The sequence below is a fragment of the Urocampus carinirostris genome, chromosome 1 (genome assembly GCF_059441175.1).
Source record: "Urocampus carinirostris isolate Australia breed hairy pipefish chromosome 1, RoL_Ucar_1.0, whole genome shotgun sequence".
Taxonomy (NCBI): Eukaryota; Metazoa; Chordata; class Actinopteri; order Syngnathiformes; family Syngnathidae; genus Urocampus; species Urocampus carinirostris.
Genome location: NC_142349.1, coordinates 5,704,572 through 5,730,954, shown reverse-complemented (window position 1 = coordinate 5,730,954; position 26,383 = coordinate 5,704,572). Strand labels below are relative to the sequence as shown.

Genomic DNA, 26,383 nt, shown 5'->3' with positions numbered 1-26,383 from the left:
AACACCTCCCAAGGGAGGCGTCCAGGAGGCATCCGTATCAGATGCCTGAGCCAACTCAACTGGCTCCTCTCAATGCGGAGGAGCAGTGGCTCTACACAGAGTTCCCTCCGGATGACTGAGCTTCTCACCTTATCTTTAAGGGAGAGCCTAGCCACCCTGCAGAAGAAACTAATTTCAGCCACTTGTATCAGGAATCATCTTCTTTCGGTCATAACCCACAGTTCATGACCATAGGTAAGCGTAGGAACGTAGATCGACCGGTAAAGAGTGAGCTTTGCCGTTAGGCTCTGCTCCCTTTTCACCACGACGGACCGGTTATCTGCCGGGCCATTAGAGTAGATGTATTTAAAATGATTTCACGGGCCGGATATAATTATATGTCAGGCCGAATGCAGCCTGCGGGCCGTGAGTTGGACCCCTATGGCCTAGGGGTAGGAGGTAGCTTATGAAGACGAGAGGCCCCGAGACAGAGCCCTAAGCCACAATTGTGATAACTGGAGAGGGGTCAGAGGAAAACGAATTGAGTTGTATAAAATGGGTACAATCTGTGACGTACAAATGGAACCTTTGGAAGGGGGTGTGAGTAATCCCAATTGAGGAGAGGTTACTGAGGAGGAAGGGGGTATATTGTGTAAAATGCGGCCCTCTGGTCCAGGAGTATGAGAATGGAAAGTAAACCGGGGTCTGCTGCACTGAGGACATCATCAGTGATTTTGATAATGCTGTTTCTGTGCAACGAGAAGGACAGAAACCAGATGGGAAGGGCTCAAACAAACTATTTAAAGTTACATGTGTATGGAGTTGGGAGGAGACTACTTTTTTCAAAGATTTTGGAGATGAAAGGTAGTTTAGAGCGTATTTATTAAAGTCAAATCATCCATGGTATAATAGTGGTGAGAGTTTGGCTCTCTTACCAGTGTGATCCAGGTTTGAATCTCGCAACAACCAAAGACTTTGAGTTATTTTTTAGGCGAAAAAACTCTTTGGGATTGTTCAGGGGGCTGGATCAGTTGTGGAGGCGGATCGTTTCTGTTCTGCAGGCTGGGGTATGGGGACCATTAATGCAATCCATTCCCACCACAAACTTATTAGATAGTTAACTATTTAGTGACAGTTAACAACTCATGAAGAAAAACGGTATAAATATGATCACTAAACTCACCAGAATCCCAGCAACCTGCTTTTCTTCCATCCTTCAGGACCTTGTAGTGAAAGATCCCCGCCTCGCTGATGGCCCCTCCCTCTCTCAGACGCCTCTCGGTAGCCCCTAGCTATCAAGAGTTGAATCCAACGTCTTCACCCTGCACCGCAGTCCTCTCTCTGCCTCTTCGAGTGCGCTTTGGGAAAGTAGCTGGAGTGGCGTGGCCGCTTTGTGTTAATTCTGCTCTAATCCAGAAACTTTTCTATGCTGTGAAAAGAGCATGTGAAAGGCAAAGAGTGGGATGGGTGAGTTGAGGCATGAGGCTTTTGGGGGGGTTTTAAAGACTTCGGCGACACTTTGCAAAAGTATGACCCTTGGTCACTTTTAAGACCCCAAGTCTACCTAAAGGGACAATGTTTATTATTTAGCGCCCTTAGTGTTTCAAAAAAAACTTTCATTCGTAAAAAAGGAAAAAAAGCAACAGTATTGATTTGAATTAAAAAGTACACAAACAAGCATAAAAGTGATTTCTTTTAAAGTTTCGTAGGTAGGGAAATTTGTGTTTATTTCACGCAACACGACGATCACCTAGAACTGGGGTCAGTAACGAGCGGTCTGGAGCCGCATGTGTTTTTCCGGCGCTCTCTAGTGGCCGCATAGCGCATTTTCGAAAATGTTTGATATAGGCTTTAAATCTTCAAAGCTTTAATTAAATTTTTTTTTTTTCATCTACATTTTGGGTTGTCAACCCTGACCTACAGGGAGCTGGTATGTCTGTCATCTTGCTGCTACGGGTACCCAAAAATTAATTTTTTGTTATTTTTCTTTCCTTTTCCCTTTTGTCTTTGTTTTCTCTATTTTCTTTTGTTCTTCTTTTTCCCCTCCTTTTCCCTGTTTTTTCTTTTTTCTTTTCGTTTCTTTCTGTTTCAGCAAAATGCCAGGTTTAGTCACTTTGAGTCTCAATATATCACAGGGGTATCCAATATTTTTCAAGTTGAGAGCTACTTTTTGTAACCAATTACAGTACTGCAAAGGACACCCGGTTTGAATTGCATTTCTAAAACAACTCCTCATGTTATAGCTATGTTGTCACTATGTTACTACCAGTCTAAATGTTGAAAGTAAGGTTATATAGACTCAGTCAACCATTGAAAAAATAATTTTACTAGAAAATCCCAATGACCCAGCACTTATGAGCTATTCTCAGAACACGTCTGCGGGCACCCCAGCTGTCCTAAAGGGGCTCTACATTAGAGAGCCCCTTTCTATCATTTGTAAACTTCATATTCGTTTTTGCTTCCACAACACAATACAGTGGCATCCAGTTACCAAATATTACACACTCTCCCTTTAAACAAAGTGACCATGAAATATAAATGAGGCACACTTGAGCATAGGATGGGAAAGCTTAGACTTTAGACAAACAACAACAAAACAAATCACAAACGTGCAGTAATAGATTTGCATTTTGAAAGAAGAAAAGCAGCTGCGATAACAAAGTGGCCTTTTGTGCGACAAGATTAACTGTTGGGGGGAAACGTTTGGACTGACTGCTGCTGTATATGAGTGGAATTGGAATGATAAGCAGCATCACCCCAAAGCTAGCCAGACTTAAGTTATCCAACTGAAAATGAGCCTCAACATTGTATAGCAGTGGTCGGCAATAATAACAATAGTGAGTGAGTAATGATAACAATAATGTTGATAATAACAATAAAAATAATAGAGTCGACAAGAACAATATTGATAACAATAATAATATTAAGCCTAAATCCATTTGTAATCATTACACCACTAGAATGTATATGACATCGGAAAAGGTATAACACGTTCTCTCATCAGCACAATATTTTCACTCCCTCTACCACATTGTACACCCTTGTTCTGGCTGAAATCTTTCCATAATGCTCCATACAACGTTGTCCAATGTGGCACAGCATGTAAAAATAGTGTGATAATGAGATTAAATCGAATGCATCGTCTTTGGTGGAATACAATCTTATTAGCCCGGTAGTTAGGATTCAGGATTCTCTTTGCTGCAATATGAGTTCGATTCCGGTTCCGTCGGGTATTGAAGAAATGTTGTCAGTGTTACTGTACGGCCGATAAATCGTTTCTCAATTACAGTGCTATACAGACGTAAATTTTTGGTTTAACGTGCACTCAAACTTTGATATTTTTGGGGGGTGAAGAAAAATGCGTGTATTCACAGATAAATATGGCATCATTTTAAAAAAAGTATATTTATTTCTGTGCGGCCCAGCCCTGGTACCAGTCCGCGGCCCGGTGGCTGCCGAAAACTCTTTTATAGGACCACTTGGTGTCTCCAGACTGATTTCAAGTAAAAAAACAAATTTGCAGGAAACTTTGCTTATCGTGTTTCTTACTTTACTCTCATCTTATTTTGTGGGTGAAATTTGTTTGATAAAATATCCTCTGAAATTAAAAAAAGAGATCCGATATGGTAGATGTTAGAGATTTTGTCATTACGTCACATATTTTCTGCAAATATAAAAAAGGCTTAGAGTAAGCTAATCTTTATAGTTTTGCTTATTCTAAGTACAATTGTCGTCATTGTTTTTTTGCTCTTGCGCTCTGTAGTTTCCGCTAAAGAATTTGTTAAAGTACTTCCACAGACACAAAACCATCAACATTTTTTGTAGAAACAGAACCACAATTTAAACTGTGTGAAAAAAAACACTCACACACTTAAACCACTTTCTTTGATGGGTTTTTAACCTATACTCTACCATTGTACCACTGATTTATATCCAAAGTATCTACAGAAATGGTTTCTCTTTTTCAAAACATTACTGTATACACTGTAAAAACATATATTTATATCTTGTTGCCAGAAGTCTTTTCTCATTTAAAGAAAAAAAAGTAAGATTTAAGAATTAGCGCATAGAACAGACTTTTCTTTATTGTGTTTTATATCAACGTGGTGAAACATGGTATGCAATGAGATTAGACAGGTCAGTCCAGGGTAAACATGTATTACAGACTTTAAAGATAAAAGATAAAAGACTGTCAGAATTAGTAGAATATAATATTTACAATGTAGTGCTTACAGACTGCACTCAATTTATAATAAGAGTGCAATGAAAAGTGCAATAACATTAGCAGTAATGATAATTTCCACATAGGTCTCAAGAAATGTACAGTATTTTCACAATTTTGCACATTTGTTTAGAGTGGTGATGGCTTTGGTGAAGAATCATATCTTGTTTCGATTAAAATAAGACACATAATCCTTAAAATAAGCAAAGTTATCCAGCAGATGGTAGCTCATGAAATATTCAAAATCGGAATAAAAATACTGCCACATATAACAAAATGGCTTGTTTTAATTCGATTGCATCCAACCGCAAAAGATTGAGTTGATTAAAAGTGAAAACTATTTTTATACCAATTTCTTTTGGTTTAAAAAAAAAAAGCTAGGTGTGAATGTTTAACACCAGTCCATGCTAGACAGAAATAAATACTGCACATAAAATGAGAAAAAAGTTTTTTGCCGCGTACTCACTATCTGGATTGATATAATCATCTGATATATTGAGAATTGTGTCAGGTGGACCAGGTATGAATTCCCTTTAAAGTAAACGATAAAAAAAAATCACAAAAAGAAAAAAAAAGAAAAAAATACAATGAGGTTTATTACTGAGCCCAGACAAAATTAATATTAGGCGATGAAAAAATGTTTTTGTCGTGGGTCGTCCCTCCACGGCATCGTGATTAAACATGTCAAAAGTTATCCAGAACAAAAACAGGTTAAAAAGCTCAATCTTACCATTAAATGTTTGAAGAAGGAAGTCAAAGAACAGAAAAGCGCAACTTCAGCATCAGCACCTGACTGATCAGAGAGTGAAGTGGCTCCATGCAACCTGGTAGCCTCCGCTAATATGTATGTACACAAAGCAAGTGTGGGCAGTGGAGGCGACTCTATTGGACAATCCCTGGAGGAGTGGCAGTCAGATATTACACTGAACTTCCTCTAAAACATGATGTGTTTCTTGGCAGAAAAGGATTCTTGGTTGAAAAAGATTAACACAATCTGTCCTAAAAAAAATAATGTTTTGCCCTCTGTTTCTGACACGGTCAACCATTATGTCTAGCATATAGCAAACATTATGCTGGGGGTCTCAAACTCAATTTACTTGGGGCTGCCTAATCTAGGCCCTGTGTGGGGTTGGGCAAAATCAAGTTTTGCACCAGAAAAGCTCTGTGAAAAACATCCCACCGTTTTAAATTATATCAAAATTTTCCAAACCAGGCTAGCTCCAACAAAACAAAAATAGCAAATTCAATAGAAAATAAATCATTTGAACAAATGCTTGAAAACTCGTGTTTTTAATGATGTTTTTTCAAGGATTAAGAAGCACTTGAATTTTGTGTGAAGTGTTTGTTGATGCTTGAAAACGTTGCCATGTTTATCAACAAGTCTGCTTAAAAATGACGCCAACACTGCCCCTTTGTGGCTATCCTATGCCATGGCATTTCTTCCTTCCTCGTGATTAACTGCAGCTGATATTAGTTCCGTAAAAACAAATTTTGTCCTATGAAACGTCATCACTCACTACAGGTCGCACCCAAGAGGACAAGCGCATGCGACACCAAAACAGTGCTTTATGAAAGGTAGCGTTTCTCAGTGGTAAATTGTAATGGGAAGAACTTCCTCCAACCGAAATTGTAAACTACAGATTAGTAGTCATTTTTACCCATCACCTATTTGGGGAGAGATTTGTCCCCAAAACAAATATACTGTATTTAATTATAGATGGATTCATCTCAGATGTGAAATCATATCGCTTGATAAATTCACACGCAAGATCACGTATGTAAATCACAGCTACATTTGTGGCTCTGCAAAATACATGATTATTAACTTATATTTTCTTTATTTGAACTGGAGAAATTTGAAAATAAATAAATGAATCCATAATTAAGGGAAAGTATGTATTATGTGTCATGATTGATGAGGTGGTCAGGCTCATTTTATTTAAAATAAATGCAAATCTTTCGAGTATCTAAAAAAATGCACGTAGATATGAGTTTATTTTTGATTATTTTTTTCAATCAATATTGTTTTTTAAATTAATCTCTTTTTGTACCACTATGAGGTGCAAAATAATACACACTGTTCTTTTAAACTTTAAGGTGGGGGCCTCAAGGTTTAAGTATGTCATTTCAGAAAAATAAACCTATTACAAGCGCAAACTTTCAATGGTAAAACACAGTTCTCATCATTACTATGTGAAGAAATACACAATATTACAATTCAAAGTGATAGGGGCAGTAATAAAAGAAAAAAGAAACACAGCAGGCTATAAACTATACCAATGCGTGTCCGCAAAAGTCAAATTTTCAAAAGGTTTTGGTGAGATCTGTTACCCAATGCTAAAACTTTTGCACCCTGGTCTTCCTGGAAGGGGGATTACCACTTGTGAGGCCCCTTCTCAGGGTTTTTTATTTTCCTCGTGCTGAGGGTCTGAGTTTTTCCTTGCCCGCATGTTGGTTTAAGATCAGGGGATGGTGTCATTGTAACCTGTGCACCCCTTTGAGACATCTTGTGATTGAGGGCTATACAATTAAATGCGACTTGACTTGAATTTTTAAATGTTTTTCATGTTTAAATCTAAGCTTAAAACACACTTCTACTCTATAGCATATGAATAACCTATACTTTTCTTGGACAATATCTCTGTATTATTTGTGATTGCAACATCCTTTACTGTCTGGTAATCCTGAAAGGGGGATGCCACATGTGCGGTCCCTTCTCAAGGTTTCTTCATTTTCCTCATGTTGAGGTTTTTGAGTTTTTTCTTGCCCTCATGTTGGTTCCAGATCAGGGGATGGTGTAATAATAGTCTGAAAAAATAGTCTGTGTAATAACCTGTGAAGCCCTTTGAGACTTTTTGTGATTAAGGGCTATACAAATAAAATGACTTGACTTGACTAGAATTACGAGCGATTATACTGCTGTGAGGTCATTGGCTAATGTGATTTTTTGCACTCTTCGATAACTGCATAACTTAAATAACAAATGTTCAAAAAAAGAAAAACTAACAACCTAATAATAAAGCTATTCTGAAACAAAGAGCAAATTTCAAGGCAAACCCATCCATTATTTGCACCGCTTATCCTCAGTAGGGTCGCAGGGGTGCTGGAGCACATCCCAGCCATCCTCGGGCAGTGGGCAGGGGAAACCCTGAACCGGTTGCCAGCCAGTCGCAGGACACGCAGAGACAGACAGCACACTCGTTCATTCAAACCTAGGGACAATTTGGACCGGCCAACCAACCCGACATGCGTGTTTTTGGGATGAGGGAGGAAACCCACACAGGCACGGGGCGAACATGCAAACTCCACACAGGAAGATTCGATCTCATGACCTGAGAACTGTGATGCACGTGTGCTAACCACTGCTCTGCCGTGCTGCCCCAAGGGAAACTGTCCGTCGAAAATGTTTAAAAACTAGTTTCATGTTGTTTTTTGATAGTGGTGGGCAATGCTGGGAATAATGGTATTGAACCGATTCAAATAAAAATAAGGTAGTAATGATCCCTACCGATCCAATACCGACACTTTTTGATGAAAAAGTCATAATTGTTGAATAATTGAAACCCTCTGTACATGAGTTACTTTATAATCATGATAAACAGAGCACATAGATCTTAGACACCAACAAGGTTCTGTAATGTATAAGCTAACTAAAATGCAAACTTTAACAGTATAAAAAGTAAATATAAATCTACTCTAACGGTTTTAGAACCAAAGTCACGAATGTGAACCAAAAAAGTAGCATTGTAACGAAAATATGACTATTGTATAATAACGTCATCAGACGACTAAAACACCTAACTACAATGAAAGCTAGTTCTATTACATCAGTTTCAGAACAAAAGTGAGTAGGGCCGAACCAAAAAAAGCAGCAATGAAACAAAAGTGCAAATACTGTATAACAATGTCAATGAGACAAATAAAATAACGTATTTTTGTCAGGACCAGAACGGAAACAGGACCCAAATGCGTAACATTTACCACAAGTTTTATTGAAAGAAAGAGGAAGGGCTGCGCCCACAATCCGGTGTTCGCTGGACGCGGGAAGCAAGTCGCTCTCGCACTCACACTCACATTTTAATCAGAAACACTGAAGTTGATCTTGCGGCCGATGGCGGTTTCAGGGACGAAAAAAAATGGTCGGTGCCAGGACTAGGGGAGCAAAGCGTGGTCGGGGTCAGAAACGAGTCGTAAGCCAGGACGGGAGAGTAGACGTAGTAGGGATCAAAAACAGGTCGTAGCCGGGGACAAACGGAAGCAGAAACGGAACAGGCGTAAAAGGCTTGCCTTGTATAAACAGAGGTTCGCGGATGGACTGAAAACAGGGGATTGACGGAACCGGGCTTAAAAAGGGACAGGGAGCCAATCAGATAGGAAGCAGCGGCTGGCACCAAATGAGCGGGAACAGGTGAAATTAATCAGTAATCATGACACTATTTTCCAATCAGCGCAGTGGTTAGCACTTGTGCGGCACAGTTCTGAGGTCATGAGATCGAACCTTCCTGTGTAGAGTTCGCATGTTCTCCCCATGCTTGCGTAGGTTTCCTCCGGGCTCTCCGGTTTCGTCCCACATTCCAAAAACATGCATTTCAGGTTAATTCCAAATTGTCCCTAGGTATGAATGAGCGAGTGAGTGAGTTGTCTGTCTCGGTGTGCCCTGCTATTGGCTGGCAACGAGTTCAGGGGAATTCAAAAAGCCTAAAATTGCCAGAGATTCGAAGTCCGTTTTATAATCCAGTGCACCTCTGTAGAGGCGTAAATACAGGAAATAAATCCGTAAATACATTCCACGAAATTCTCCATATGGTAACCATTTATGAATGAATGGATTCATTTTAGTTGTGAAACCAGATTCCTTAATGTTCAATGAAGTACATTCTTTATCTTCTCTTTAATTTTATGCAACTCGTAGATTGATACGGTGTATATAAGTAAAAATAAAATTCACAAGGGGTTATTTCAGAAGGCGTCTCTTGTAATCAAGTGTGGCTTATAGTCTGTAGTTCAGAACCTTTCAACGCAAACTATTTTGAAAAATAAATCAGAAGTGCAAATAAAGTGCTACCATAAATGGATTGAATTTGAAAGTTATGATCTATGTATAAACTTACGACCCACTAACAACATTATTAAATAGGGAGATGGTATAGATCCGAAGACATGATATTGATCTGATTATGGTACTGACTTAGCATTGATTCTATCTAAATTTGGAATAATCCACCCACCCCGAGTAGTTACACAATTGTTGTACATCAGCACTTCCGTCTGTCCAAAAGTTAGCCTTGCAACATCATGCACGTCGAAAAAAAAAAGAATATTTCTGAAGCATGACATCAATACTGTATTTAAGTTTACAATTTTTCCATTCATATTTTGTGTATCCCTGACTAATATGTCAGAATGTTATATGGAACTAGAATTACACATTTTTGTATTCTCCAGAAGTCCTGCTTCCCCAATTAAATATAACCCAATTTCCCAGCAAGCGACTGGCTTCTAAAATTCTTGCTAAATTCATGAGCCAGAATGTAATCCATGTCAATATGGTGACTAAAGGTTTACGCCCTAAAGTTTGAGCAACAAAGTTCCTGGAATGCAAAGATATTCCCATTCACGGTTTACTTTGACTGAATCGCCTGATGACAATTTGTGGTTACTATGTCTCCTTCAAATTTGTGTATACAGGATTAAAATATGAGTCACTAAGTCAAGTTCTTTGCATAAGTACTTGTAGTTACAATATCTCCCTCTCAGTCTAGTCAATTGGATATAAATATTTAAGTTCAATAGCCTTACAGCCTGATGGCCAGTCGAGATGTACTGGCCTATATCGACTGGTATCTCCTCCCTGAGGACAGCAGGTGGAAGAGGTGGTGAGCAGGATGGTGCTGGTCCCGCAGGATGTTGTGGACTCTTCTCAGACAGCAGGTGGTGTAGGGGGTTCTGATCTTGGGGAGAGTTGATCTAATAATTTTCCCGGCAGCTTTCACCACCTGCTGGAGCCCTTTTGGTCAGCCTAAGTGCAGCTGGAGAACAACACTTAGCGTCCGTACATATGTACACTGCTTATGGCGCGGCTGTAAAAGTTTGCCTTCAGGGTTGTGACTCAGCTTCCTCAGGTAGTAGAGGCGCTGTTGTGCTTTTCTCACTGCCGAAACAAACAGTATGGTCCCCCCAGGACAGGTCTTCAGTCTCTGTTACCCCCATGAATTTAAAACTTCTCACCCTCTCTAGCTCTTTGTTACCAATAATGAGAGTCTGATGTTTGATGTGCTTTTTCCCAAAATCCACCCTAATCTCCTTGGTCTTTTGGGTGTTTGGAACCAGGTTGTTGTTTTTACACCATGACTACAGATGTTGCACCTTTGTCCTGTAATTTGTCTGAAAACTTGATATAAGGTTGGCCTTGGAGGAGGCGAAGCAGTCTGTTCACAAAGAGGAGCCATGCATAGGTATTTCTGTGCTCCAAGTGTAATTGGTTCAGCACCGTGGCAATGGCATCCTCAGTTGACTGGTTCTCCCTGTATGAAATTTGGTTGTGGGTCAAGGCAGGGTCAGTGTTGTCCCTGTCAAAAGAAGAAGTTGATAATATTTCCTCTTGTAGTCTGTAATGGCCCTGACTCCTGCCCAGACCTGCCTTGGGTTGGTGTTTTCAAACCTGGCCTCAATACGCAGTGGTGTTAACATAATTTTGGCAGTCCTGAGGTCAGCCCTAACAATGCTGTATACCTCCTGGTCACCCAAGTGGAAAGCAGTGTCCCTTACTTTTATCAGTTGTTTAACACTGTGTGTCATCCATGGTTGTGTGTTTAGAAAAACACAGAACTGTTTCCAGAATGTGCCATGCAGAAAAATATTTAATCCAGGACAGCAGAGTTGCTCTGTTCATTTAAAATATCCCAGTCTGTGTGGTGGAAACAGTCCTGCCACATAGGAACAGCATCCTGAAGCCATATTCTCCTTCTTTGTTTTAATCCCAACGCTCTTGATTTTTGTTGTATATTTTGGATGAAGCAAAAGAAAAGGTTGTCTGGTAGATGCATTAAGGGGAGGCCTGGGCTGTGTATGCCTCTGGTATTTTAGTATACACCGGTTCTAAAGTTCTAGCTCCTCTGGTAGCACACTTTACATTTGGGTGGAATTTGTCATGCACTGATTTTAAATCTGCTTGATTAAATTCCCCAGCCGCAATAAAACACTGTCCAGATATGCTACCAGGCTGTTTTTGATTCAGCTGCTCACTTGTACTAACACTAACTTAGCACTAGCAATCTGCAATCAGGGCTGATGTGAATTCCCGTGGGACACTAAAAACACTTTAACAATAACAGTTCTGCCTATCAGCTACAGTTTCTCCATTACCTTAACATTTGTGTACCAGAAGATGCTTATGTAAATGCATGGTCCTCCGCCGATCTTTTTACCAGAGTCTGCCATCCTGTCTGTGCGGTATGCCGTGTGGCTAGTTAGCTCGCTAGCCACATTTGGAATGGAGTTGTACATCCAGGTTTTGGTGAAAGCCATGTACAAACAATGGTTTTGTGTTTTCCGTGTAGCCATCTGCTGTGATATCTCATCTGGTTTGTAGCACATCGACCGCGTATTGGAAAGGAAGATAGTCGGGAGTAGCGGTTTAAAAGGGTTAGCCTTTAGCCGGGCTCACACGCCTCCATGTTGCCCCTCTTTAGTCCCCACTCGCAGCGCATCCTCTTTCAGCCCACTGTAGCTGATGTGCCTGGGCTTGGATTTCATGTCTTGGGGCAGGCAAAATATTCTGGTGACAGTTGATAACATCTGTTTAGGTTTAAAAGTTTATCTCTGCTGTACTTATGGTTCGTACAGTGAGAATTAATACAAAACAAAGCCGAAAAAAATATCTAAATACCAGGAGCTTCGAGCCACTGTGTCTATGTGCGCAACCATCTTTATCTTTACAAATAATGCCATTAGCTAACGGCGTTATTTTTTTCAGTGATGGGGCAATCTAACTAATTAATTGATCTGCCATTACAACGCCGTTACTGTTACCGACGGTCAAAAGTGGCTCGTTACTTTGAATAAATTGAAGAACCAATCGGCGGTTAGCGAGTCTACCCTGCTGTGTTTATTTGTCATCCCTGTATCTTTGAGATGTGTGCCATTCATAAATATCCTGGTTTTGTCCATACATGTTAATATGGTACTGTATAAATATAGCAACGCTTGTATCGTGAGCTTTTTTGACCGCTATGCTAAGCTGCACCATGGGAAAGCTGTTTTGTTGTTAACCCTTGGTTTGAGTATATTTTGTGTTGAGAAACAAGCTATCTGACGTGAAGTTTGAGTAGGTTCTGCTGCTCAGATACACTCACTTGTTTGAGAAGGGGTATGGAAGTCTGGTTGGCTAGATACATAATGGAAGAAGAACAGAAGTTTGTCTCATTTGTGTCAGGTTATTAGATTTACACTGCAGTGTTAAACGCACGCCGTTGTGTATTTTATGGTTAAACTGTTTACTTTTGTTGTGCGAAAAATATTTGAGGCACAGTAGCATGTGTCTACTTGACCAGTTGTCTGACTTGAGATTGTGATTCATGCTACAGATTGAAACTCACTTTATGCTGTTTTGTTGTGAAGATAATATTTTAAATCCCGTTGCCAAAGTCTACTCGACCAGGAGTCTCAGTTTGTGAGAATTAGATTTTATTTATTTATGTTGTTAACTACTGATTTTTAATTTTGTGTTTTGTTTACTGTTAATTTTTGTCACACTTTAAATGTAGAAAAAAATCTGCTACCGTTGAGGTGCAATAAATATTACAAGGTTCCATACAAGGTCTCTTCTTCTCTATTCAACAGACTCGAATTCTGCTCAGAAAATTTCAGATTATTTATCGTACAACTACTTCTGTTTAAAGTAACAGAAATTGTTAGTTACTCTCCCTGGTAAGTAGATAATTTTACTATCGAGTTATGTAGTTACTGACTCGGTTACTTTTTGGAAGAAGTAGTGAGTAACTATAACGAATTCCTTTTCAAAGTAATGTCCCCAACACTGGTTACCAATCATTCCAGGAAAAACTTATAATCAAGAGTACAGTAATCCCTCGTTTTTCGCGGGTGTTGCGTTCCGAAAAGGTCCCACGAAAGTCAAAACCCAAGAAGTCCAAATTTCTATTTATTCTTTTACAAGCAAAATGGCCTAGCGTTGCGGAGCTTGTCGTTTCCCGGCTTGACGTTGCGAGGCTTGACGCTGCGGGCATTCTAGTTAAGCATGGTTGATGGGGCCGTTGTTTGTTGACAAAGTGCCAGAGAGCCACTAGGGAGTGCCAAAGGGCAGTATGACGGCATGCAGCTCTAGAGCCGCTTGTACGCGAAACAGATGTTTATCGATTTTGCTGGTTTACTATGATCCCAAGAGCCAAGAAGAAATCCGCAGGTTCAAGAGCATTCTCCATTCAAGCCCCGGTGCTGTGGAATGCTCTTCCGCCTGAGATTCGATATGCAACCTCAGTGGAAATGTTAAAATCTAAACGTAAAACACACTTCTTTTCCACAGCATATGAATAACTTATATTTTATGTTCACAATATCTGTGTATAATTTGCCCTCATGTATGTTTTAGATCAGGGGATGGTGTCATAATAATCTGTTGTTTGCAATAATCTGTGGCCTGTGCAGCCTTGGAGACTCTTTGTGATTCAGGGCTATACAAATAAACATGACTTGACTTGACATGACTTTTTAATGGTATTTAATGGTGGTGCTTTGTCCCTAGGTACAAAAGCGGCCTAAAGTGGTACTGTGTAAATGTTCATGAAAATCGATTCAGTCGGTTTTGAGGCAATAAACCATATACTGACACGAACATACACACGCACACGCGCAAACACACGCACACACGCACACGCAAATCTATATTGAAATGATAGTCTAGATAGATAATCTTATTTACTTATCTATTTATTTATTTATTTATTTGTGTATTTATTTATCTATTTATTCACTCATACATTTATTTATTAACTAATCTATTACTTTATTATACATAAAACTAAAAGGGAAAAACATTTAAAGGCTCAAGAATGTTTTCAACAAATAAAAGTACTGTACATTATACACACTTTTTTCTACGAATAGTAAAATCGAATTATAATTTTTAAAATAATCTTGCCGCTTTATTGCACAACTGTATTAAGGACACGATCCACTTTACTTCGCACGATACTGTCGCCATCACGTGGAAATTACGTAAAACTGCATTCACTTTCTGGCCGGTGTCATGCCGAGAAATGCACTCCTTCCGAAATTTGCATCCCGTGACGTTGATTCATTTGTACTAGAAAAAAATGTCACCGTTGTTGTGACAATGTTAGGCACGGGATGATCTGTTTATTCAAGTAAAATACAATTATTGACGTGTTACGTCTCGTTTGGCGATGAGAAGAAATCAGACGCGTTCGTCTCCCGTTTATCTGTTGATTTGACAGTTCATTTCAGCATAATGTGAATATGTTTATTTGCTGTTAAAAGTGTCAATAAAAATTGTTCAAACTAAAAATAAGCTTTATGGTAGATTGCATAACAGTTTCAATACGAGCGATTTGAGTAGAAAAGGGCAAAATAAACATGTTACTTGCTCAAAAGTGATTTATATACGGTGTGCATTACCGTTTGATTACATTCACAACAAATACAAAGACGGAATGGTTTATGTTGTATTACGTTCCCAACAAATGCAAGACGAAGTGGTTTTGGTTATATGTTTGCCATTACATTCCCGAAAAGTGATATAAAAGTGAGATAAAACGAGGTAAAAGTGGTTATAGTAGCTGCGGGATGCAAATCTCGGCAGGGGTGCATTTCTCGGCACAACACCGGCAACCCAAAATGTTGAAAGATTCTTTAGGGTTAAGAAAAAAACAAAAAAGTATTACATCTGAAGCTGCAAAAAGTAGAGCCTTATATGAGCTTCATAAGGACGGAAACACATACCTTATCCATCCATACTATCTGTATTCATTGGAATGGCGGAGAATGTGTTCTGTCTGCCCTTTTACAGAAACCATTAACGTTTTTGTTTTTAAACATTTCGTGAGAGAGCACCAGGGAGCCACTAGGCCTAGGGAGCACTAAAGAGCCTTTGTTAGCGAGAAGAAGCATCTTCCTCTGCCTTTTGGTGCTTTTGTTAGTCCAGTGCGTATTGTTGACATGGTGGTTTTTTATATACCTTAAGTCTGATATAATTTGTGCATACATAATGTATGTTTGTCAAGTGATTTTATGAAGGTGTACAATTCAGACTGCAACGTCATTAATACGCAGACACAATCAGAAAAGAGGGAGGACCATTGTTTAGCCAATCAGATCGCAGAACACAATACTTAATGAAAACCTACAAAGTAGTGAAACTGTGGAAAGTAAACAGCGATAAAGCAAGGGATTACTGTACATGTTTTGAATTGAGTAGTGAAAGAATGCACTTTGATGGGCTTTGTAGTAATAGTCAAATACTCAGCAGAATAACTACAGTAGAATTGATCTACTGCGGAATTGATGACGTGTTATTCACATGGATACACGGTAACGTCCCCAGGAGCAGAGTATAAGCCTGCAAAACGGCTGCTTAGGGCCCCACAACGACTAGGGGCCCTCAACGAGCAGTAAACTTTTAACTACAAAAATAACATGACACAAAATACGAAATAAATATTACCCCAGAATTACTAAAAAATCACAACTACAGCAATATTACAAAATACTAAAGAAATATGACGAAAGCAATTCTATGGGAATACTATAAAAAATTACAAAAATACTGCTTTGGAAATACATCAAAAATACATCTACAGAAATACTACAAGAATACAATTTCATAATAATGTATTACAGAACACCACCAGAAAAATATTACTACAGAAATACTACCACAGAAGTATTACTTGTCACGATTCTGTTACTTGCCCTCTAAATAGTCACCTGCGCTCACTATTTCAGCCCCAGCTGCCACTCATTTCCTAATTACCCCTCTCCCTATTTAAGCACTTCATTCTACGTCACTCTTTGTCAGTCTGTCAGCGAACTTCAGCTGATGCAAGGCAAGCACTTTTTGACTCTGGCTCCCATTTTGATCCCGACCTGTTCCTGTATCCGGCCTGATTCTGTCCCCTGTTTCCTGTATAAATCCCCTGTCCCGGCTACCCGACTGGCTTCCAATCCCTGACCACGCTTCGTTCTCCTGTCCCGGCTACCCGACTTGCTTCTGATCCACGACCACGCTTCTTTATCTGTACGAGCTACCTGACTTGCCACCTGTCACCGGCCGCGAGGGCTTCCAGCTCCTCCTGCCCAGCGAGCATCAGATTGCTGTCTTTTGCCTCTCACCCTGACTTTCTCTATCCCTTGATAAAGCATTGTGTGAAACGTTACACAAGTGCTTGTTCCGGTCGTGACATTACTGCAGAAATACAACGAGAGCGATACTCCAAAAATCCTGCAATGGAAATCCAATCAAAAATACTACAACAATAAAACAACAGTAATACTTTACAACAAAAGTATTACAGATGTACATCAATAACATTACTATATAAATACTACAAAATACAACAGAAATGGTACAAAAATACTAATAAAATAATAATAGAGTAATTCTATAAAAACACCAAAATCATTAAAGTATTGTAATACTACAAAAATACGAATGAAATGCAACAATCTACAAAAAATACGACACAAATACTATGAATTTAGTAATATGGAAAAACTACCAAAAAAACTACTGCAGAAATCGTACAAAAGTAAAAATAGAGTAAAACTACAAAACAACTACTGAACTTGAAGTGAAATATACGAAAAAATATTTTTTTTAAGTACAACTACTGTAACGCTTGAAAACTAAATATCAAATGAAGTGCTTAAAACAGCGACCTTATATATTATTTTACTTTAACTTGATTGGACTAGTCTAGTTCAAAAGAACTATATCATGTAAATGTCTGCATATATATTTATTCCCAGATCTTTTTCCAACAACTTGGCCAAAACTTTTGAACCCGATGTGGCCCCCGACTACAAATGATTGCACACCCCTGGATTAGAACATGGAATGAGTTCTAGTAGGTATGCGAATGATCAAGTAATAAGGGGCCCAAAGTCTAATTTCTCTTAGGGCCCCATGAAGGCTCGGGCCGGCCCTGCCCAGTAGAGCATAATCTTCTGATTTGATTGCTTAAAGTACCATTGGAAGTAGGTCACTGACACCAAACCAATCCGACCAAACTGCACTGGGCTAACACAATAATGCAACGGCCAGTCTTGGTCGGTTGGCCATGTTTCGCTAGATGTTATCGGATGTCAAAGCAGCTCTGCATATTACCGTATTTTCCGCACTATAAGGCGCACCGGGTTATAGGGCGCACCCCGAAAAAATGGTTTTTGGTACTATATTTGACAAACATAAGACGCACCGGATTATAAGGCGCTACAATGGGAACGTCGACAAAACAGTCAGATAGTTCAGTCCAACTTATTACCCCCTTAACATTCCGAAAGCTTGCAAAGAAGCAAATACGTGTCATAGACACGTGCGGATGCGGTGTACGTACGATGTCACTCAAATGCATCGTTCCAAATATCATTCGGAAGGTTAAAGTCTTGGGATTCAAGAAATGCCAACCATTCCTTAGTTTCTATTTTCTTTTTCGCTCGCAACTTTACTGTGCATATGACAATAAACACTTGGAATTGAGTTTAATTTAAAAATAGACACTCCATTCCATCCATTATCTGCACCGCTTATCACAGAAACATCGAGTTCAGTCTAAAACAAGATACAGGGAAAATATATAGCCGGAGTAGCTCACCGAAGTCGTTGTGTTCAATAATGATGTGCAACCATGGTCCTCTTATATCCGTGAGTGTAGTAAATCCAGGAGAGAAAAATATTTACAAGTTCAGTACAGAATAGTAAAATACTGTTTTCTCTATGCCGTCAACCGTCAAATGTGAACCTGCTATTCACATTCATCTTTTTCGGCCAATTGCAGGCTTTGTTTTGGCGCTTTAGCCTATGCCAGCCTGTAAATGATAAAAAGGATCCGCCCCCTTTACCTCCGAATGACTTTAGCCAATAGTGATCGATTCAACTGATGATTGACACATTGGTTAGCCAATGAAACGCCGGTAAATAAATCCCAGCATACAACGCGGACTACTTGGCGTTCGGGGGGAAATCTAGTCGGCGGCTGCTGCATTAGTTGCAAGACTTTGCGACTTAATATTGATCCATAAATAAGGCGCACTGTATTATAAGGCGCATGGTCAGATTTTGAAAAAATAGAGGCTTTTAGGTGCGCCTTATAGTGCTGAAAATACGGTAAATGCATTGCATTTGCTACATTTAAATAAATGTGGAATGAAATTAATATTTTATTTATTATGATGTGATCAAGGTTATTACATAGATAGATAGATAGATAGATAGATAGATAGATAGATAGATAGATAGATAGATAGATAGATAGATAGATAGATAGATAGATAGATAGATAGATAGATAGATAGATAGATAGATAGATAGATAGATAGATAGATAGATAGATAGATAGATAGATAGATAGATAGATAGATAGATAGATAGATAGATAGATAGATAGATAGATAGATAGATAGATAGATAGATAGATAGATAGATAGATAGATAGATAGATAGATAGATAGATAGATAGATAGATAGATAGATAGATAGATAGATAGATAGATAGATAGATAGATAGATAGACAGATAGATACTTTATTTATCCTCGTAGGGAAATTCACGCTTCCAGCAGTATCCTTGTGTTGAAAATAAAACAATAATAAAGTAAAAGGAATATAATACATAAATACCCAATGTAAGGTGCTGATATAGAGTATTTAAATAGTGCTACATAAAATACACACTGTGATAAAAATAGGGTGATATGCAATGTGGGGGGTGGTTTAATATGGGCTTTTACTCCCTGAGGTGGATTTAGAGAGCCTCATGGCATGAGGAAGAAATGATCTCCTCAGTCTGCTTTGTATGGACATTAATGAACCAGTACAACCTATGAATAGCTAATCCATGTCTGCTGTACAACATCATTTGAGCTAGCAGTATAAATATTGAAATATAAATGGAAACTCCAGTAATTTAAGAAATGTTTCTGTATGTCATAGTTATTTTAGGGATACTATTTCTCAACCCTTGAGTAATCATCGATTACATGCATGGAAGGGGTCGAGAACCTGTGGCTCGCAAGCCATGTATGGCTTTTTACATGAGTACATATGACTGTATTGTTATATGCGGAGTTCATTGTCGCACGTGCAGAGCCAAGACAATACTGACAGCTCATGGCTCCGGTCCAGTATATGAGACACAATTTTAACTACAGTTTACAGTCAACGTGTCACACCAACATAGCCTGTTTGGACTGTAAATTGATAGATAATAATTGATATGGAAACTCAATAAACAATCTTTGTTCATTGTTGAGATATTTTATGATCAAAAGCAACAGAACAAACTTTAAACAGTCAAACGCTCTAGCAAAGCCAATTTATTTATTTAGAATAAAAATCAGTCTTAACACTTTTAAGTAACTGCAGGAGGTAGACACATTTTAAGTTGAATATTTATATCGATATGGGACACACGGACTCAGACATTATGATTATTTCATAGATGTTAACAAATCATTAAAGATCACACGATAAAAAGATTTTGCCTTTGTCTGTAGAGCGTGTATGGGAGTGTTTTGTCTTAAAATATAAAATGTAAATATTTTGGGGTTTTATGGCTCTTTGAAAGTGGTTCCTAACCCCTGATGTATGGAGTTCTCCCCTCTCTAAAATAGGAGAATTTTTTTAATGAACTTTTTAAAATACCATTGGAAATGCACCCTGTTTTGTATTAATTTTTACCTTATTACACTTTAAAAAATCATTCCTGAGTTAATGATTCAGATGTAGCATCATACATCAAAATCCCGTGGGCAATGCTATTTTGAAATGCAAACACAAAGAAGTAAAACACAGTTAAATCCAGTTTGTTCAAAAATGTTATTATAAATCTGTGAAAAGTGTTTTATTTATTATTTTACTCGCGAGACGGAAGAGATTGAGTAATATAAACATGCTGGAGAATGGCCTGTAAATTCTGAAGAGATCTAACTTAACAAATGTGTACTGGTCCAATAATGCTGTCCATTTAAGCAGACTCCATAGAGAACTGGAAATGTGGTATATACCACCAAAGACCACCGAGTGATGCCCTTGGGCCTGATCAACGAATTTGTAGTGCCTTAAAAAATCTTGGTGATCAGATTCATCACTGGGTCTTTGTTAGAATCATCAGTGGGTCTTTGTTTACCCGTACAACATTCTAATCCTTGGCGGATAATCAGCACCATGCAGAGACTGTCCTTCAGAGACTCCTTGATAGTTTTCTTTGTGGAAAAGAAGACTTTTATCCAATTGTCAAGCATCCTCTTAACCAATCCCTGAATGTGCTTGACAACAGGGGGTACCAACCTTTTGAAACTAAAAGCTAATTTTTCGTTAGTGATTTGTACAAAGGGGTACCAGTTTGATATGCATTTCTAAAATAACATCTTTATTACTATGTTGTTACTACGTTATTACTGAGTTATTACCAAGTCACAGTTATTAGAAGTGGCGGACGGTGTAGTTTACACCTACGCCTTCACTCCAGTCTGAATTGGTGATGTCTGGTTCGTGACCAAACCGGCTTAATTATTTTCTATTTCCAATCTCCAGGGATTCTGTGTTGTTGACTCTATATTTGTTGAGTAAAATACAGTTAACATTGTTTTAGGTTTTATTCTTTTTACATCTGTGAATGTTTCAATTTATATTTCCTGTGTTTTGCATTCAATGTGTTTTACATAACGAATGTGAAGTTTATTCTTGTATTACATAGTTTATTTGTTTGTCTTACTGAATAGTCCATCCATCCAACCATCCATCCATCCATTATCCGTACCGTTTATCCTCAGTAGGGTCGCGGGGGTGCTGGAGCCCATCCCAGCCGTCTCCGGGCAGTGGGCAGGGGACACCCTGAACTGGTTGCCAGTCAGTCGCAGGGCACACAGGGACTAACTATTCGCTCGCTCTTTTTAATATTACTTTATATTACTTGACGCCGAGGTGCGCACTTCGGCACTATCCCGTTCATTTAGGCGCTGCACTTGCAGTGCAGACTTGATTTGAGGGACTCGGCCCCAAGTAAACCCTAAGCTGCGTAGTTCAGCTAAAACACAAAGTTCGGTGCTGAAGTGCTCACGGCCGAAGTACAGCTTCGTGTTTACGGGTTTATTTCGGGCTTGTTGATATACTCGGGTCGGGTCGGGCTGAATTTTTTAGGCCCGATCTTACCTCTAAGTACAGTTAAATAAGGCCCAGTCAACCACTAAACCAAGGGCACTACGTTGTTGACATATGTATATACGCTAATTTTAAAACCAATCCGGAAAGAATTGATCATGTATTTAAAGACACTGATTATATTATGTGTCTGAACATTTTCACCACTGTTTATGGGAATGTCAGTCTAAGTGCATTTTGACTATGATGTTCTAAAAGCATACTGCAATTCAAGTCCTTGATGAAACAGCTAGCAACCTTCGGAGTGACTGATGATAGAACGGGTGTGAGAGCGCATCTGGTGAGGATTGTGCTTATCTACTACCATTCATGCATGTGCAACTTCTGTTGACATACTCTACTTCGACCGCCCAGTTTAGTCGTAGGAGACCTACATTCGCTTGACTGATACTCCGATGAACGTTGTTTGATTTCACTTCACTAATTATCACAATACAGTATTTAGAGTTTTCTCTGTAAATTCAAGCCATAAACTTTAAAGTTTGTCATCCCTTTCCTGGGAGTTCTCAGGAAAAAAACCTCATGAACAAAGGCTGCTGTGTCTTTCTACAGAGCCATAGTAGAGGGCATACTGGTACATAGCATCACAAGGTGGTATGATGGGTGCATGAAAGCAGACATGAGACCTTTACAGAGAGTCATTAACACAGTCCAGAAAATCATCAGTTTAGTCTGGAGGACATTGCCAGCTTGCGCTACGGCATTAACATTATTAACCGATGACAACAGAGGAAAAGGCATTTGATTTTTTTTCTCATTATTAGTCTATTTTTACTCAATCTACCACGTTGTACAACCATGTTTTGGCTGAAATGTTTCTCATAATGAACCATCACAATGTTGTACAACACCTCACTGTGAGTAAAACTAGTATGATGATGACATTAATTATAATGCCTTTTAATTGGTCATCTCTTATTCTAATAACCTGGTAGTTGGCAATAGGCACTATCACCGCTGCAATCAGGATTGGATTTGCGTTACATCCGATGCTTAGCAAATTAGATCAGCGATATTTGTCGACTTATGAAATATTCCTCAGTTATGGTGCGATACTAATCCAAAACCCAAATTTTGAGGGTTTTCTTCAGTAAAAGACATGTGTGTATTCATGTACGAATGTTTTTTGGGGGATTTTTTTCTGCCTAGTACCAATTCACCCATGGCCCGGTACCAGTCTGCAGCCCTGTGGTAAACGACCACTGCCTTAAAACATGAATTCTACTAGAACAAAATAAGGCTGATCCAGTACTTGGATAATTTTGACCCAGACTGCTTAATATGAAATGAACCTTTTTTTTTTTTTTTTCAAACAATTTTTTTTTTTTTTTGGACCTAACAAAATTATTTTTTGTTAGGTCAAATATTCCCACATCTGTGGTTGGTCCATCTTTTGACCAAATTTGGATTGTTTTAACCCAACTATTGTTAGAGTGTAGACAGTTCTTGCGGTGGTTGTTTTTGCAAAGTAACACTGGACGTTGGGTCAAATTAACCCAAGTATTGGGTTGGTCTATTTTTGAACCAAACTTTACTTTTACCGAAAGTGTTTTTAAAGTGCAAGACTAACTCTGGCTCAGAGATTCATGCTTAAAGACTGTTTCTTCCCCAGAGCGATCACCACTCTAAACAAGCAAACAAAATTGTAAAACAAAACATGAAATAAAAAACAAGCATACAAAACTGTAAACACACTTCAACTTCTCCGGTAGTGAATGTTAGGCAGCGGGTCGGAAGGAGGGCGTGGCATAGCAACAACCTCCAACTCAATCAATCGGACAAACGTGAACACAAAATGTACAGTAAAAATCTTAATCACAAAGTGTCTCAAAAGGCTGCACAGGTCAAAGACTATTGGAAACTACAGACTATTATGACACCATCATAACAAATAATTGCTATCAATGACTTTTTTTCAGTAACAGGCCCAGCAAACCGCAACGTTTATTTATGCCTATTTCTCTCAATATATAGCTTTTAATCCGATGTTTGTATTCTAAGTCTTTATTAAACATTTATACCAGAATGCCACGTCTAATCTCGTTGTAAAAATGCATGCACTTCATTGTAATAAATGACAATAAAGACGATTTCATTCCATATTAGGGAGTGTTGGTATGTTCTCTGTCCACCAAATGTAAAACCGCCAGCCCACAATGTGAATCACCATTTGTGTGTTTTTCTCTGTACAGATTTTTGTGCGACACCTATCGACACTTGACGAAGAACACACACACTTGCATATGACTACAAAAAGAAAATTTTGTGGTCTAAATATGAAACAGCAACTTAATACATAAATACATGCAATGCATACATTTACATGTCTTCTTTAAAAAAAATGTCTTACTGTTATGACGATTCCTCCACGTGGCCCCGCATTCTTCAATGACTTATTTGTTGAAAGTTGCATATCTTGACTCCCCCACTTTTAAGAGAAGCTCCTCCTTTTTACAACTCTGATATCAACTGAAAGGAGAAATTTGCATGTTTACTGTAGGTTTCTTGCACGCGCAGTAGCGATGTGTCATTGATAAACGAAACAACCATAAGAGCCGACTCTTGAAAAAAAAAGTCAGGAGCCGACTCCCAACTAATCAAGGGACACTACCATAGGAAACGCTTTTTCCCCCTTTTTATTGGTAGATTTGCATTTTCCCATGGATTCTGTGTTGTTGACTTTAAATTTGTTGAGTATATAAAGGTTCACAAATTTGTATTCTATCATTTTATGTATATCTGTAAATATTTTAATATATGTTTCCTGTGTCTTTTAGGGATATAGGTCAGCAAAGGTCTTTAAAACAAAACAAAACATTAACAGGTTATTTTTCCTTCAAAGGTTTTAGTTTTTTTGTTACACTGAAAAGTCAATATTTTTAATTGAGATTTGAGATTTGCTTACTGTTAAAAGATAAAATGAGTTAAAAGATCCCTGGGTGAAAAATGCATGCTGTTAGTAGAATTTTGTTTTCAAATAATGACTTCAGTTTTTGCATATTGTAACATTATTATTGTGAAAATACCAATTGGAGGGACACCACAAAACCCTGTCCTTTTCCTTCTTTTTTCCCTAGCCTTTCTACTTCTTTTTCTTTTTTTTCTGTGTTTTTGCTCTCCTTTTCTTTCAACTTCTGTTTCCTTTTCCCTAACTTTTTGAAAAATTCTTCACCCTTTCTTTTTAAAAAAAAATTCTGGCTTTCTATAAAAAATTGCTTGCTTCGATCTCTTTTTCTTTCTTGTGTTTTTTTCTTATCTCTTGTTGTTTCATTTTCTTCTTTTGTTTATTTTTTCATAGCTTCTTGGTTATATGTTTGTGCTATTTTTTTTTCTCCCTCTCTTATATTATTGTTTTCCTGGCTTTTTCCTCCATTTTTTCTTGCTTTTTTCTTTCTTCCTCTCTCCTTTTTAGTTTTGTTCTTTTCTATTTTCACTTTTTTGTGTGTTTTTTTTTTAACTATTTTTTTTTTTGGGGGGGGGGGGGGGGGGGGGGGCGGTTGTACCTTTTTTCTCATTTCCTTCCATTTCAAGCAGTCCTGTGTGCTTTGTTACACAATAATTGGTATTAAATGGGTTTAATATCTGAAAAGCCGTGTGTGAGCCAAAAAAGCCAGTTCCTTCAAGTGAGCCGAGCTGAAAGAACCTGCTTCTCTAGAAAAAGCCGGAATTCCCATCAGTAGTTGCCAGGGACGCTTTATCTGATGATTAGTCGTCTCCTGTTGCATTGACCGACTTGCTATTATTAAAACCACGCAATATGCGAAAAATGCCATTTCCAAATATATCTCAAACCATTAACTCCAGCGTCTAGTAATTAATCGCGTGCGTCACACGTTTGATGGTTGAATGCAGCAGCTGGAATCCTTGATTCTTTTGTCCTCATGCAATGTATGTTGGGTCCCGCTTACAAATCATTTGTGCTGTGCGTGTGTTCGCTTTCATTCAAAAGACAAGAGAAAGGTACAGCATTTTGAAGATACAGTACGCGGATGAGTCGACGCAATATGTTGCAGACAGGTGTGGTAGCCGGGGGCTGCTGTCCGATCATGGAAACGTCGCCGCAGCAACGCAATACTGATGTGAATGAATTTTGGTGATAGATGTAGAACAAACAATGGCATGACTCTGTGAGGCTTTGGCATGCAGGTTTGGGGCTTTACCTTGTATTTTTTAGGAGAGATCGGATAAGAAAGACAATTATTTGTGTGACGCTGCTGAGGCGCAGATGGTCAGAAGGTAGTGTGAGAGAATTGGGGAGTGGGAGAATAGGGGGCAGCTAGGGTGAGGGCTCTGACCATTGTGAGGCGCGCTTATGTTGCATTCATGGAAAGCACGACATAAGACACGTGAGCAAAGTAGCGTAACGTCAGTATTCCAACCTTGTGACTGGAAGAAAGTATGAATGTAGGAAGGAATGAAGGAAGGAAGGAAGGAGGGAGGGAGGAGGGAAGGAAGGAAGGCAGGCAGGCTTGCAGAAAGGAAGGAAGGAAGGAATAAAGGAAGGAAGGAAGGAATGAAGGAAGGAAGAAAAGACGGAAGGAAGGAAGGAAGGAAGGAAGGAAGGAAGGAAGGAAGGAAGGAAGGAAGGAAGGAAGGAAGGAAGGAGCTTGTAAGAACAAATGTAATAAAGAATCATTTAAAGAGGATCAGGTCCTTGATCAATACAGTTGTGCAATAAAACAGAATGATTATATTTAAAATTATAATATGACAAGTTATTTTGGAAAAAAAAAGTTTATAAAGTCCATAAGTTGTATTTGTTAAGCAAAT

The 26,383-nt window shown here is 38.7% G+C and overlaps 1 protein-coding gene and 1 long non-coding RNA gene across 2 annotated transcripts in view; both read right to left on the bottom strand.

Moving 5' to 3' along the window:
- lrrc24 (leucine rich repeat containing 24) overlaps positions 1 to 26,383 on the bottom strand; it is a 322,288-nt gene that overhangs the window by 185,024 nt on the left and 110,881 nt on the right. The gene's annotated exons all lie outside the window — the stretch shown is intronic.
- LOC148373333 (uncharacterized) lies at positions 1,169 to 25,854 on the bottom strand. The gene is made up of 3 exons (XR_015852712.1): positions 25,774 to 25,854; positions 23,964 to 24,082; positions 1,169 to 1,408 (listed from the first exon to the last, which is right to left on the bottom strand). It is a non-coding gene; the product is annotated as an uncharacterized LOC148373333 (long non-coding RNA).